The sequence below is a fragment of the Podarcis filfolensis genome (assembly GCF_964270895.1).
Source record: "Podarcis filfolensis genome assembly, chromosome: 2".
Classification (NCBI taxonomy): Eukaryota; Metazoa; Chordata; class Lepidosauria; order Squamata; family Lacertidae; genus Podarcis; species Podarcis filfolensis.
This window is the reverse complement of record NC_139605.1, coordinates 90,407,759-90,423,185: the sequence shown is the minus strand read 5'-3', so window position 1 is coordinate 90,423,185 and position 15,427 is coordinate 90,407,759. Positions and strand designations below refer to the sequence as shown.

The 15,427-nt window shown below is 41.1% G+C and overlaps 1 protein-coding gene and 1 long non-coding RNA gene across 2 annotated transcripts in view; both read right to left on the bottom strand.

Annotated features, from left to right (window-relative positions):
* Positions 1 to 15,427, bottom strand: part of GRB2 (growth factor receptor bound protein 2) — a 48,273-nt gene that overhangs the window by 12,037 nt on the left and 20,809 nt on the right. The window lies entirely within an intron of this gene.
* On the bottom strand, positions 7,818 to 12,588 carry LOC310755481. Its single transcript, XR_014544394.1, has 2 exons — positions 8,192 to 12,588; positions 7,818 to 8,142 (listed from the first exon to the last, which is right to left on the bottom strand). It is a non-coding gene; the product is annotated as an uncharacterized lncRNA (long non-coding RNA).

Genomic DNA, 15,427 nt, shown 5'->3' with positions numbered 1-15,427 from the left:
GACAGACGGGTGTGAACATATAATATTTTTCCTACATGGAAGACAATCTGCGCGGAAATATTACCAACGCTGAAAATATTTAGGGAATCTCAAAGCTGCCTCTGAAACATAACAAAAGCAGTAACGTTAAATGGTGTACACTATATTCTGTCAGTAGTTTCTCTACTTCATTAACGATCAGAGTAAATGGTTTGTTGGAACTAAGCTAGACAAAAAGCTGAAATGCACAGAATATCCTTGCTTACACTACAGAACTTGAGAATGTATTAGGGGATAGTAACAGAAAAGAAATTTACAATTAAATATTTAGCTATTACCCCTTGGGGAAAATCAGAACCAGTCATTTAGCTTCTGACTGCTTCTCTTTAGAGTCATGCATTGTCCTGGATATTACAAACCAAACCAAAAAGCCATTCACTGTTTCATTTCTGTCTGCTCCTTTCACTCACATGTGCCACTTTATTAATCTTTTAGTGTAGCCAGTCGTTCTTTTAAGCAGCTCAGCCCTCATCATAGATGCATGCTAACTCCCATGAGCTTCCACCCCAAAAGAAAAAAAAATTCTTAAAAAGAGGAAGCAGAACATTCTAAGAGACAAAGAGCTGCGTTTACTGCGAGTGCAGTGAGCAGTCTGAGAGCACCAGCCTCTTCTAACTAGCTACAGCACTCAGGATGTTATCAAGGAAACAGAAGACTGAACATCCTTCCTTATTTGCAGCTCAATCTACATTTAACAGTGAAACTGAGGAATACAGCATTTATTCAGGGAACATACGTATCAGTTCATACTTAGGTACATCCTAGTAATATATATACAGCAGCTCCCCATTTCCAATTCTGAATGTCTGCTCAGGGCCCAAACTTGCAACTACGTTATAGCATAGTAAGTACATACAGTACTATATTTTTGAGTTATTTACCATGGGTAGTTTTTCCTTACTCTCCAAATTACACGTGGTTATATCCTGGTATATTCCTGTTTCCTCCCACCTCTGAGCACCATTTAGCAGCAAACTGCTGCTACTTATACAGTGGTACCTTGGGTTAAGAACTTAATGTGTTCTGGAGGTCTGTTCTTAACCTGAAACTGTTCTTAACCTGAAGCACCACTTTAGCTAATGGGGCCTCCTGCTGCTGCCACGCCGCCGGAGCACGATTTCTGTTCTCATCCTGAAGCAAAGTTCTTAACCTGAGGTACTATTTCTGGGTTAGCAGAGTCTGTAACCTGAAGCATCTGTAACCTGAAGCGTCTTTAACCCGAGGTACCACTGTATTAAAAACCCAACAGCCTCCCTTTTTGTTTACATCAACCTCAAATGTGTGCACAAGCTTCCAGTCTATTTTGTAAAAACCTCAAGAACTTTCTCATGACACGAAATTAGGCCAGAGCTGGTCTAAATTTAATCGAAACCTAACTTGTGCTTACATTGGTATCTGCTAAAAGCATTCCAAGTGTCAGAGTGCGAGGTTTAAAGTAGAAGTGTTAGCCCCTTTCCTTTTCACCTGGGTGACTGGCCTGGCACATCTTCTTGTTCACCTCAATCTCTTCCTCCTGCTCTTCCTAAGTTCCTGCTGGGAAAATAAACGAACATGCCAGGCCGCTGTGATTGTCAATTGTTTGGTTGCTAGAAACTTAACGAAGTCTGCAGCTGGGATGTACAAAGCTGGTGCTTTCCCCCCAGGCAGCTGAGTTACAGACCACATAAATTCATTATAATGTAGAATGGCACAGCCCCTTCATAAAGCAAGGTGATGTGGACCCCCAGCCCTGCAGTCATTTGAACATGCTTCTATTATACTTTCTACGCAATATAGTGAGAGCTGGACCATAAAGAAGGCTGATCGCCGAAGAATTGATGCTTTTGAATTATGGTGCTGGAGGAGACTCTTGAGAGTCCCATGGACTGCAAGAAGATCAAACCTATCCATTCTTAAGGAAATCAGCCCTGAGTGCTCACTGGAAGGACAGATCCTGAAGCTGAGGCTCCAGTACTTTGGCCACCTCATGAGAAGACTCCCTGGAAAAGACCCTGATGTTGGGAAAGATTGAGGGCACAAGGAGAAGGGGATGACAGAGGACGAGATGGTTGGACAGTGTTCTCGAAGCTACCAGCATAAGTTTGACCAAACTGCGGGAGGCAGTGGAAGACAGGAGTGCCTGGCGTGCTCTGGTCCATGGGGTCACGGAGAGTCGGACACGACTAAACAACTAAACAACAACAACGCAATATAAGTGTTAGCCATGCATTACAGATGGACCCAACTAGAACATAAGGATAAATACAGGTATTAAGAAGCTCATCAGTTTCTATTATCTTTAAAGTTCCTAAACCTTTGTTTTAAACTCAGTCCACAAATTCTTAAAATTCATTCCTAGCATTCCCAGGTTTGGTAGTCTGAATGCCTTCTTCCCCTTCCCTTCCTACTAGAATTACTATCATAGTATTGCATTAGGGGGATTACCACTTCTGCTCAACATTAATGAGGTTGAGAATTCTCAGCAAAAACACCGTGCACTTAAAACCAAGATACCATCATCACACTCAGCTTCCTGTAACCAAATCAGGAACTGACACTGATCAAATATCTAAGAATGTGATAATGGGACTAATGTAGCTCTATCTACCTTCTCGGCACCTTCAGAACTCTTAGGTGGGGTTGGGAACTGGACCTGGCCGATACTTGCCTTCCCCACCAGTATGGGTCAACTTTGATTGGGGTGGGGAGCACCATGGTTGAGGATTTATAGAAGCTGTATTTAGTGGACACATGTAGAAAAGAGTAAAGAGCTACATTAACTGACATCATGTGGCACCTTCAAAGGGGCGAGCTGTAACTGCGGATCAGATGATACAGTGAACCTCTATGAAGAAGGTGTGCTGTCAATGCTAATCAGTTGAGAACGAAGCTTCAAAAGGTGCTTGTTTGGCTCTTTTGGAGCTGTGTTCTGCCCCACACCCAGTGTCACATATTCTGGGACCTGGGCCAGGACTAATTAGGCCCACAGGCCAGAGGTTCTCCACCCCTGCTCTTAGGCATTTGTCTTTTCCATATGCTTTGGCACAACTTTTGAAATTGGTCATGCCAATATAAGCGACTTTGATCTGAATAGTCTTTCAGATGACATTGATGATAATCTTCTTTGCACAACCACGTGAAGAGCTTGTTTATCCATCGACTAATTTATGTGTTCTTTCTATATCCCTGCCTCTTTCCAGCCATTTCCCCTTAATGTCACTGTCAGGGAACTGACATCGGAGCCAGAAGTAGAGGCAGGTCTCCCAAGCGATGCCAGAGAAGGGCCAAGCAGGGAGAGAGGGGACTCATCAGCTGGGGAAGGAAATCAGCGTAACACCAGGGATAAAGGGGGGCGGAGGGGGGAATCGGAGAGAGGGCTCCAGGACTCTTCGCTGGAGACCAGCGGGGAGAGCACAGGTCCTCCGCTACCCACACCCACCCTGCGCAGAAGACTTCCGCGCAGGGAAGGTAGGCGTAGACTTGGTGTCAAAGAACTTCTTTGCTGGAAGAAGTTCAAGAAACGCCCACTGACGGATTCTGCCAGCGACTGAACAGCCACGGAGTGGATGGCTGTCCAGCGAGAAACTGTTAAACCAGGCAACCTAGCCCAGAGCGGCGGTAACTTACGCACAAGCAACCCCTAATGCCATTACAGTCACCAAGCAACTACCAAAGACAATTCATGCTTTGCCACTAAATGCAGCTTCTGTAAACCCTCAAACATGGCTCTAAAGAGCCATTGCTCAAGAGGCATGTGACTATATTGCTGACCTAGTTTTAACTGTGAAACAAAACTGTATGAAGTATACAACTCTTTGGTCATGAAAATGACATACATGTAACGCTTCAAAGACATGCATGCGGAAAAAACTACTGATGCTACTGTTTTCTCCTTTGATCTATTTTTTTTTTTAAGACAAGGGTGGCAAATCCACAAGCAAGAGCAAACTCACCAAGCCATTTTAAACGGACCACCAAACCGACTGATACCTTCTGAAAGGCATCTCTTCCTGACCTTGCAAAAAGCTCCTCTTCTTCCTGTTGTGTGCTGATGTGCTAGTGCACAAAAAGGGAAGGAACACATTTGCAAGGAAAGGAAGAAGGAAGTATCTTCCTCCCTACTGCAACACTGCAATGGAGAGGAGTGGAAATGCTGCCTTTTACTCTTCACCAAAAGATCTGTGAACAACAAAATACAATGCCCTTCATCATACCACTGCAATGGTGGGAAGCAGGGAGCTGTTTTTGTGACAGAGGGCATAAGGCCCTCATTGAAGTGGTCAACTTTCAATGCGGTCCTCAGGCTGAAAAAAAAGTTCACCTACCCTGCTTTATAAGGGCTCAGTCAAAATACTGTGTTTTACAAACTTAGGACAATCTAAAAATTTGTATATTTGACCAAGACAAACTAATAACACTAATGATAATATTTTTATTGTTTATACCCTGCCCATCTGGCTGGGTTTGCCCAGCAACTCTGGGCGGCAACTGGCAAAATATAAAAAACAATAAAATGTCAGCCATTTGAAACTTCCCTGAACAGGACTGCCTTCAGAGGTCTTCTAAAAGTTGTGTAATTCTTTATTTCCCTGACCTCTGATGAGAGGACATTCCACAGAGAGGGCGCCACTGCTGAGAAGGCCTCTGCCTGGCTCCCTGTAACTTTACTTCTTGCAGTGAGGGAACCACCAGAAGACCCTTAGAAGTGGACCTCTGTGTTCGGGCCGAATGATGGAGGTGGAGACGCTCCTTCAGGTATGCTGGGCCAAAACCAGTAATAAAAAGAGTATGCTCAAGCTTCCTCCCTACTCTTCAAAAATCAGGACACATACTTGAGCTCAAGAATTTTGGCTTACATAGTCTTATGGTTTAGAAAGCAATATAAAATGCTCCATCGGAACTGCATTAAGAGAATATTCCAACAGATACCCAACATCGCTCAATATGAGGTTTGTCCATATTAACTGTTAGATTTCTTTTAGCTAACACAACTTACAAAGGACGTAAAAATGAGCTTACCAAAAAAGGGAGGCTGGCTTACCAGTCTGTATTTTGAAAAAGCAAGCGTACCCTAATTTTGTTATTTCCAGCTATCACTATTTTCACAGCTATTGAAGAAGGGGTTAAAGCAGGGAGTTCTCTCTAAACCTAGAACACTTAACGGAATGAGATGAGAATAATACGATTACCATAATCTACCTCACACATATACAGCTGGGGTCTTGCCTAATCACTCCATTCCAAGACAACCGGAGAAGCTTGACAGGGATAACAGGCCAATTTCCGAGAATAATCAGCTTTTCAAGGTTTACTGCCCCCCACCCGACCCGCAAAAGCAAGTAAACATGTTTTGCCAGCTCCTTGGTCAAAAAGGCAATCTGCAACAGCGTGCATTGTCTGACATTAAACTAGGAGGATCCACTAACACTGATAAATCTTACAATGTTTATACAACAGAAATTTACATTTCTTCTTGGCTGAATATCATATCATATATTTCAATGCAGACTTTCCTTCCAGAAATCAAGCAGAAGTGGTATTCATTACAAGTGACTGGCTGATACACCCAACCCTAAGCTTGCATCCAAGCACAAAATCATGCCATATGGTCATCAACAAAGATCAAGTATGCCATGGAATTGCAGCTCAAGGAAAGGAGTCTAAACACTGCTATATGTAAATCCTTTTTTTCAGAGGTTTGCTATACTGTAGCTAAACAAGAGGACAGAGAATTTTTTTGGGGTGGGGAAGGGGGCATAGGGTTCTTATATGTAGTGAAAAGATGGCTGAACTATGTCTGGCATAGTTTATTTAACAAACAGCAAAGCCAACAAGGAAGAATTCATGAACGTGATTAATCTGTTACTTTTCCAAAGGGACAGACGAAGACCTAAATTTTATTGCAAATCCACCTGCACAACTGGATCAGTACAGAAGGCCAAGATACTCACCTTGTGTAAGTTTTGTCTCTTCCCATGTTATTACATGAAGAGCAGCTGCAATGAGATTTACTACATATAGCCGTATAAAGTAGGATCTCACTTACGTTGCAGGTATAAAAGTCTGTGGCACACAAAATTAACTACCTGCCTATACTCCAGCACTAAGAAAAGAAATCTTTTCAGTCTTCTGTTCTTTGGAGACAAAATATGAACTAAGCTTTTTCTTAGTTTAAAAGAGCAATGCTATCTGTGTTCTGATAAACATTAATTTTCATTTTAAAGTCACATTAATTGTTTACTAATTGACTTGTCACACAAATATCAGTGAGTAACTTGGGCCTATCTATTTAAATGGGCCTACTCTGAGTAGGTTGGATAGTGTTTTCGAAGCTACCAGCATGAGTTTGACCAAACTGCGGGAGGCAGTGGAAGACAGGAGTGCCTGGCGTGCTCTGGTCCACGGGGTCACGAAGAGTCGGACACGACTAAACGACTAAACAACAACAACTCTGAGCAGGACTTGGTTGGAGAAAACATTTGATTATTATTTTTTTGTTCTGTTTTTGTGTGTGTTGATTTTGTTGCCCCACAGGGAAGTAAGTGGCATAATATTGTTTCTATTTCTTCAAAGTTACTCCCAAGAAAAGTTGTCTTAAACTACATTAAAATTATATTGCCATCATTTTACAACCCAGTAGTAAACTCAGAACTGTAGTTCACACAATCTAAATATGAATCCTAATATTAGATGCTATAAAATTATATTAAATAAAGGACCATACATATAGAAGCAAATCAGACCACAAGTAAGAGAAGATTACATATACCCACTTTACCAAAGTGTAGAATTTGCATATCCACTTCTAATTGAAGTTCATTACTGTATTTTAAAATAATTGTTGCTAAAGCCCACCAATGCTTTAGTCTGTTAACTGCATTGCTGCATCTCAGCTTCTTCACTTTTTCTCTGACCTTCTCCAGCTACCTCTTCCACCACATGGACAACACCAAGCCAACAATTAACTGGGGATGTAAACAAATCGGAGAAGTTCATTTCTTGCTCAAGGGCTTAAACAAATGGGACTGATGGCTATCCACAACACTGCAGCAAAGGAGGCTTTCAAAGCAGCCAGCGACAGCTTTCTCTATTAAAATGCATGTGAAATGTAGGTCAACAGCAGCACTAGCCCATTTTCAGCCAAGGACAGGCTGCGTTCTGTTTTGAGATTTGTGGCTCATCATAACATGCAGAGGCGCTTTATATCTATAATGGACAATAAGATGGACACAGTAAGATTTTTTTAATTCCCTCAAGAAATGGAAGGAAGGATGATGGGTAGCTGAATAAATTGTTCCAAAAGTATGACAAAAACAAGGATACAACTTAAAGAGATTTATAGTAAACAGCTATGTCCAGAGCAAGCAATTTCTATCACAAGACTCCTTCTTTGCCCACAAAGCCCTTGTTTATATTATCTCTACAACCATTATGGTACATCAGTTGATTAAAAGGATGGTCACAAGTAATATGATTTTGTATGCCCCCTCACAGGAGTTTCTTTATTACAATTTTATCATTGCATCTTTATGTCCATGCTATCCAGCTTCCTAGAACTTACAGTTCTACTTACTTTTAAGGACCACCTCCTTCTATTCAGAGTCACTGAGTACTCCTGTGTGGAAATTGCTTGATGCTGCAAACTACTTCTGATGTACTAACATAAAATGCAGCGAGGCTCCCACTGTGAAGCTCTGTCATGCTGCAGGCCAATACAGGGGACATGGAACAGCTGACACTTGAAGGTAGTTTTAAAGGCTGCATTATGAAAGACATTCAGGACTGGGAAAGTGTTTTGGGGGGGTGGTTATGGAAAATCAGAATAAGCCCCTCTCAGTGCCAGCAGCGCTTTTACAATGAGAACCATCTGACAAGCAGAACTGGCCTTACCAAGACGAAAACGCAAGACTCAGTTTCCATTTATTTAGAAATGCTATTTGGGATATGATCCATCAAAAGGCTGCAGGAGAAAAAGCACACAGGTGTGGGAAGAAGAGAGTGGGAGTGAGAAAAGGAAATGGTGCTTTAACAGCTCCAGACATGGCCAGGTTGCAAAGGAACTGTCTAAGAACAAATGCAGACCTCTAGATTTACAGTTCTAGGCAAATTTACCAAACTCTTCCTCTAAGCAACAGAGAACACCTTGTATATGGTTCCCATGTGGTTCCCCAACCAGGAAGCTTAAAGTGTCAGTCCTGCAGCAGTCCTGTGTGTGTTCAGACCATTTTCTGGGCAACCATCTTAATTTTATGTTGGGCATCTGTGCTGTGCAATCCACTTTATAATTTGCCTTCATCCTATTATGATTTTATATAAGGTGAGAAGCATGACAGCCAGTCAAACTTTATAAAAGCTCATATAGAAACTTTTCACACATTGCAAGAGAAGTTATAGAGATAGAAAGTTGACCAAGTTGCTGGCGTGATTTCTTACACTCTTGGAACAGTGTCAAGCCAAGAAACTTTCCTCGTATAGGATTTTTTTTTTAACCCTACTTTTTAAAAAAGCATATATTTATGAACCTTCTATCATTCTGGTATACCACAGTGCTTTTCCTTCCAAAGTTGGTAAGAAATAATTTAGCATTCTTCAAATGTTATGAATTTTTATTCATATGTTATGAATGTTTCAAAGTAAAGTCTTGTTATACATGTGCTAATGCCAAAAAGCAACCCAGATTTTTTTACTAACACGACATTCCTAGCTGGTGCATGGCAGCTCACAGGAACTGCCTGAAGCACGAATGCCTCAAAAGTAGCTCTCTGGTGATTTATGTCTGGGCTGCAATAACTCAAGCTACAGAAAGAATTTAATAACTAACGCAATCGAGTTTGACACGGTAATAGCTAAGATTCACTGTCTATTTTGCCCATATTATAGGTGCATTCCCAATTTCACTATAATGGGAAGAACACAAAGAATTTATTCCAAAGTTGTCCAACAGATTTGTATTACTACATGGCGCAGAAGCTTCTAATACTACTGAGAAGTTTTTTAAAAGACACCTTTCGGGCCTTGTGAGAAGCAGGATTATCATGATTCAAGGAAGAGTTATTTTCTGATCTTATTTGTGTCCTCCTCTCTCTAGCTCTCCCTTAAATCATAAAGCGCCGCCCAGAAACTTGTCCTTCACATTGGTCTTGAAAGTGCCCATCATGAATTTTACGTGAATTATGCAATAACTTAGTTTTCAGGGTTGAATTAATATATGCCACAGTAACCTTTCCTGGGTTGGGTACATCTTCACTCATTCCACTCTATTTGTTATCAACATTTGATCAAAAGACCATCTCCAGCCAACCCGTTATATACACATCTGCTCTGCAAAGTACTTCTGCAATAAATAAAAATGCCCTGTGTGTACAAGCACACAAGTGGCGCTCACTGTCAAGCCTATCCTGTGTAGGCTTTAACAGCTGCTCATATTTTATTAGGGCCAACACAAAGAAACACCAACATGCTTTTCTTATGCTATTCCAAAACTTTTTCCAGCTCTTCCAACTCAATCATTTCCCAAAATTAGTGTTTTTCCCTCCTTAGTTATGGAAATGCTGTAATGCTCTAAGTGAGGTAGCCCATGTTTTTCCTTTACTTCTATAGTGCTGCTTTGGCAGAGAAACTGGATTATTAAAGGAACTTTCGTATTCAAAGATGGATACAACTGCCAAATAACAAACTAGTACAATATGAATTGGCAGGTTACTAACCCTGCAGATCAACAGTGCGGTTCAATGTAGTGCAGTTCAATGTAGCACTAAGGAGACCGTTCTGTCAGCACTAGGATTTCTGCTTGCCCAATGGAAAAATCTCCCCTCCCCTCTCTGTGTATGCAGAATGGGCAGTTGAATCTGGCCCTATATATTGCTACTCACAAGCCTCCAAGGATGATTTTAAAACAGAAACCCTAGCTAAACATTTTTGTGTTCTAGGTCAAGTATCAACTCAGCATACAGAATTCTGGTGTGCTAATGAAGGGAGCAGTAATTATGCATTTTCAAGTGTTTGAAATAAATGAATGTTTCCTGAAGGGAACCAGCAAAAATAAAGCATGTACCTTTACCAAGAAAGATTAGCATTATTGAGAAATGGAACTATTTTGATAAGGCACCATCAGTATAAATACTGCACTATAGAATTAATCTAAGCAGAAGGCAGGCCTGTGTCCTAAGAAGCCTATAATCTAAATTCATTTTGGAAAGGGAGAAAGGAAGGGAGAGACACATAATAAGAGATCAATGCAAGTGAATGTATTGTCCATAACTATTTGCACCAGGGAGAGGGTTACGAATGTCCTAGATTATGTATAACAGAATGAGCCTGTTGGTTATTTTCTTTTTTAATCACAGGTATGGAAAGCTATATGCAACATTATGCTATTGCTTATGGACTACAGCAGGTGCTTGCACTAGAAAACTATCACGAAGACTCTAAAACAGTAAACACTCCTAATAAGAGAATAAATGTATAGGCAATAGCAGCTTTTAAACATATTTTTTAAAATCTCTCATTCTGAAATCACACACATCGATTTACTCTTAAACTCAGTGCAGCTGTACTACCAACTGGTGTGCAGCTAGAATCAGGCTATGAGATCATGTCACTTTTTTTTTAAAGTAAAACATATAACCCACATTTTCCTCTTCAACTTGAGACATACAAAGCAGCTAAGAAAATCATAGAAAAAAGTGTAACAATGCACATTCTGCTGTTCCCTAGCTACTCCGCTTACTTGTAAATTTCCACTTAAACCCATGTTCAGCACTGTATGCCATAATTTCTAGTCCACTTACCGGTTTATCTGTAGCAGGCCTTAAAAGTCAGAAAGACCGCTGTCTTTCACCACACCCCCATAATACAGGGAATAGTAAAAATTACTGATGTGATTCATATCCCCAGTATCTAGTTCTGAACACCAAGCTGATCTCCAGATTTTATGCTTTTAAAAATTAATCTTGCAAGTTAATGAGTGTGAAGAAAAGCTGAGGATCTAAATTAAGCATAAATTAACTGAACATTTATCAACAAACAGCATGAGGAAGGCAGCCCCAAGTGAGAAGTGCTTAATTAATCTCACGCTGCCAACTCAAAAGCTAAAGGGGGAAATACTGTTGATATTTTAGCATAACTAATGTCCTTATCCTAGCTTACTACTTGCCTAGCCAGTAGCCAAAATATATCTTCATATTGTCAACAGCTTTGAAGATGTAGCTGTATATTAATAAGTCTTTCAAGTGATTGAAATGCATAGTACAAATTATTAATTTAAAATATGCATCAAGGCTATTACAGTGGTCTATCTTAACATAGTCATTAAGAGATATCTTACTTTTAAATGAAGCTGAAATAAAAGTTTCTGGACCATAAAAAACAGGGTTCTATAAAAGATTTCAGCTTGCCCTGGTTTTCTATACCTCTATCCCAAACAGAAGTCAGATGTAAGATTCTGCTGCTATTCCTGGTATTTGCAGGTATTAGAATAAAGGGCCATCATTAGAAACTACACCCTGCTTCCTGCCTGCAAGCACTCCAGTGTGTTTTGTATTTCTTTTAGATCATTTATGGTGCGTACTATGATCCATGGTTGAGCCTACATACATGAAGAAAGAAATTGGGAGTGGAGAGACACAACCAAGTTGCTTATGTAGCTTGCTAAGATGGCACAGTGAAATATTTTGTTTTCCATGAGGAAAAAAGCCTGGAAACCTTAAGTTAGAATTCCAATGTTGACAGGAAAGTTGACCTTTATACTTTGAATAAGTTACTCATAAGGCTAATTCACAAGATGCTCATATAAATGGCCATATACTTCTTTCTCAGTCCTGTGCAAAGTGCTATTTACATCTGCACTCTAGCACTGATACTTTTAGTTACATGGTATGATAGTTATACATTTTGTTGAGACTTCCCCGGCATGTGAAGACAGGCTGAGACCAGTAATGGGTCCAACGGTCAAGAAGGCGGTTTCTGCATCTGCTGTCGAGGGAAGTGAGAGGCAAATGGGTCTTGCCAACCTAAGAGGGTAGCCCATCCGGGAGAAGGAAAGCTCTGGTCCTAAACCGTCACTGCCTTGTGGGATATCGTTGGGAGAAGATAAGGCTAAGTAGTAAACCCTACACATATCTGGAGCAGAGCCCCTAAGATGGTTGGATGGCACCTTGCAAGAGTCCTCCTTCCAAATCCTGCAGCCAAGCTGGCATTGCTCTGGTTCCTCTTGGACCACATCACTGAGGCCGAAAGGGTGTCTTGTCATCTTTGCAGCCCAGGATCTCCATACACAATGCCCAGGCTTGAGCCTTGGGGAGCTCACTTCGGTGTTGCTAACACAGCAGTTTGACTTCACCCTATTGTCTCTTGAGACAAATGGATGCTAACAATATGTACATGGGAAATGATGGCCAGAAGATTGCCTGATACCAAATTAGTTGCCCTTTCAGGACTCTTTTACCCAACCCAGGCTTTCCAGCTAGTTTGAGTCTACTGCTACTGCTCTCCCACACCACTCTGCTTATAAGTTTACTTTTTGCTGTTTTACCTTCTCTCTCAATCTTGGTAGAATTTTTATGACCATTGAGAGCTGTCCTGGTAACTCTGTTAAATTAAATGGGGGCATAAAATGTTTAAATTAATAAATAAAGCAACCACTACCAGAGCAAAGTGGCAGTGCTTCTTTTCAATGTAAGTCTGCACTGTTCTGTTTGTCATTTAAAAAAACAACAACAATGTAGCTGCTCTTCCTTTTACTACCTGCTGCAGTGCACTTCTGCCCACACTACGGGACTTCCATTTTTATTTCTTCTCCCATGCAGCACTCCAAAATCTGCTCCAAGGAGTTGAGAGTAATGTCCCATTACATAACCAGAAGTCCAGCTGGAATCCTTTCCTTGTTCTGGGCATGGTATGCATATAATTAGTATTCATTATATTAAGATGGGGACGCGGGTGGCGCTGTGAGTTAAACCAGAGAGCCTAGGGCTTGCTGATCAGAAGGTCGCGGTTCGAATCCCTGCGATGGGGTGAGCTCCCATTGCTTGGTCCCTGCTCCTGCCAACCTAGCCGTTCGAAAGCACATCAAAGTGCAAGTAGATAAATAGGTACCGCTCCAGTGGGAAGGTAAACGCCGTTTCCGTGCGCTGCTCTGGTTCGCCAGAAGCGGCTTAGTCATGCTGGCCACATGACCCGGAGGCTGTATGCCGGCTCCCTCGGCCAGTAAAGCGAGATGAGCGCTGCAACCCCAGAGCCGTCCGCGACTGGACCTGATGGTCAGGGGTCCCTTTACCTTTATATTAAGATGCATTGTCAGGTAAGATATTTAAATAGATTTTAAAGTCAAGGTTTAGCACTGGTGAAATGTCAGAGATTTTCTGGGTAACTATTTTGTATAATCGGGACACTTTTGCAACCCTCCTTCTATGGATCTCCAGGAAGTGCCTATGTGATATCTTATTTGACTCCTACAACCACTATTTGAAGTAAAAGGTAAAGGTAAAGGACCCCTGGACGGTTAAGTCCAGTCAAAGGCGACTATGGGGTTGAGGCGCTCATCTTGCTTTCAGGCCGAGGGAACCGGCGTTTGTCCACAGACAGCTTTCCAGGTCATGTGGCCAGCATGACTAATCCACTTCTGGAGCAATGGGACACCGTGACGGAAATCAGAGTGCACGGAAACGCCATTTACCTTCCCACCATAGCGGTACCTATTTTTCTACTTGCACTGGGGTGCTTTCGAACTGCTAGGTTGGCAGGAGCTCGGACAGAGCAAAGGGAGCTCACCCCGTCGCAGGATTCACACCGCCAACCTTCCGATCGACAAGCCCAAGAGGCTCAGTGGTTTAGACCACAGCACCACCCGCGTTTGAAGTAGGCGAAACTGAATGACAAGAGGCTCACCCAAAGCAGGTCAGCAAGATTTATGACTGAATGTGAATTAAAATGCAAGTATTCCCTGTCTAAAAACAGCACTTTATCTACTATAGTACCCTGACTCGTGTCTAATCAGAAACATGACTGAAAGAAGCAAAGATCAGCACATGATCTAGTTAGTCAAAAGCTACTTTCCTGCATAACACCTTCGTTTTTCATGTCACCAAAACTGTCCCAGACAGAGATGAAGCAGTAAATCCACTGGCAATGTAAATTTTCAAGTACAAGAGTGTCGTACGCTAAATACTAGAAACAAAAAGCACTGGATCTAAAACAGTGACATATTACAATATGGAAACTTGCAACACTAAGTAAGATTACTTTGACCCTATGGGTAAGAGAAGGGATACAAAAGGTTAATAGATTTGAACAAGAATGGACATTTCAGATTTTTTGGAACAAGTATGGGTTGATTGTGTTAGACAGCAACCCCTTTTCTATAAGATTTAGCACTAAGATGATTAACAATTAATATGGCATTTATTTTAATAAAGGCCCACTCTAGTCTTGTTTTCCTTTCTCTGGGTTTTTATTTGTACTGGCATGTTATTGTTAAGGTACACTTCACTTGCCTGTTTACTTACTGAGTGACTATTTCTTTACTTTACAGCTTTATTTATGTTTTAATGTTTGCTTGTTTTTTTAAAAAAGAATACTAAATACAGCAGAAGCTTCTGACCCAATGTTTCCTGCACATTGAGTTCCTCTTTCACTGTAACAAGCAATGGAATAAAAAGGTAGACAAACAGCCTATCAGGAAGTTCATATTCATATGCAACATACCCACACACTGAGCTTACATTAAAAGCACACAGCTATTTACTGAACCAATCATCATCACCACTGTCTTTGTGAGGCTAAGTAAAATCACCTCCAAGAGATACTGTTTCCATGACACAAGCTAGAAGAGTAAATAACACAAGGAAGCATAATGTAAGAGGGTGCGGTAAAGATCTAAAATTAAAAAGCCACACTCTCTCAGTGTTAGGGGAACAATGAAATTAATTGCAGGCAAGAGCTAATACATAAGGTATTAGCTGTCATACATGCATATACTGTATATCGTATATGCTGTCATGTCCCACAAAACCTTTAGGGAACCTACTATTTTGCTAAACCTTCAAATTCCAAAAATACAGGAGAATGCTCTCAAATGAATGATATAGTAACACAGGCACTAAATACACAATAGAAATGACAAGGCACAGACTATGCAATCATACATAGGATCAAGAAAATTCTTGCAGAATATAGTCTTAGACACATCCCTGATATTTCAATGAATTAGGTACCAACCCTCTGGAACCTGTCAGAGGGGTGTGACTGCTTGCTGTGGGCACTGATGGTGGTCAAATGCTTAAACTTCAGTTCTGGAAGGAGAGATCATATCCCCCAATTGTGCATTGGGACATGATGCAACTCGCCACCTACAAGGAAGTGCCTTTTTGATAAGTATAAAAAGGATGTAAAAGTCAATGCTATATAGCCC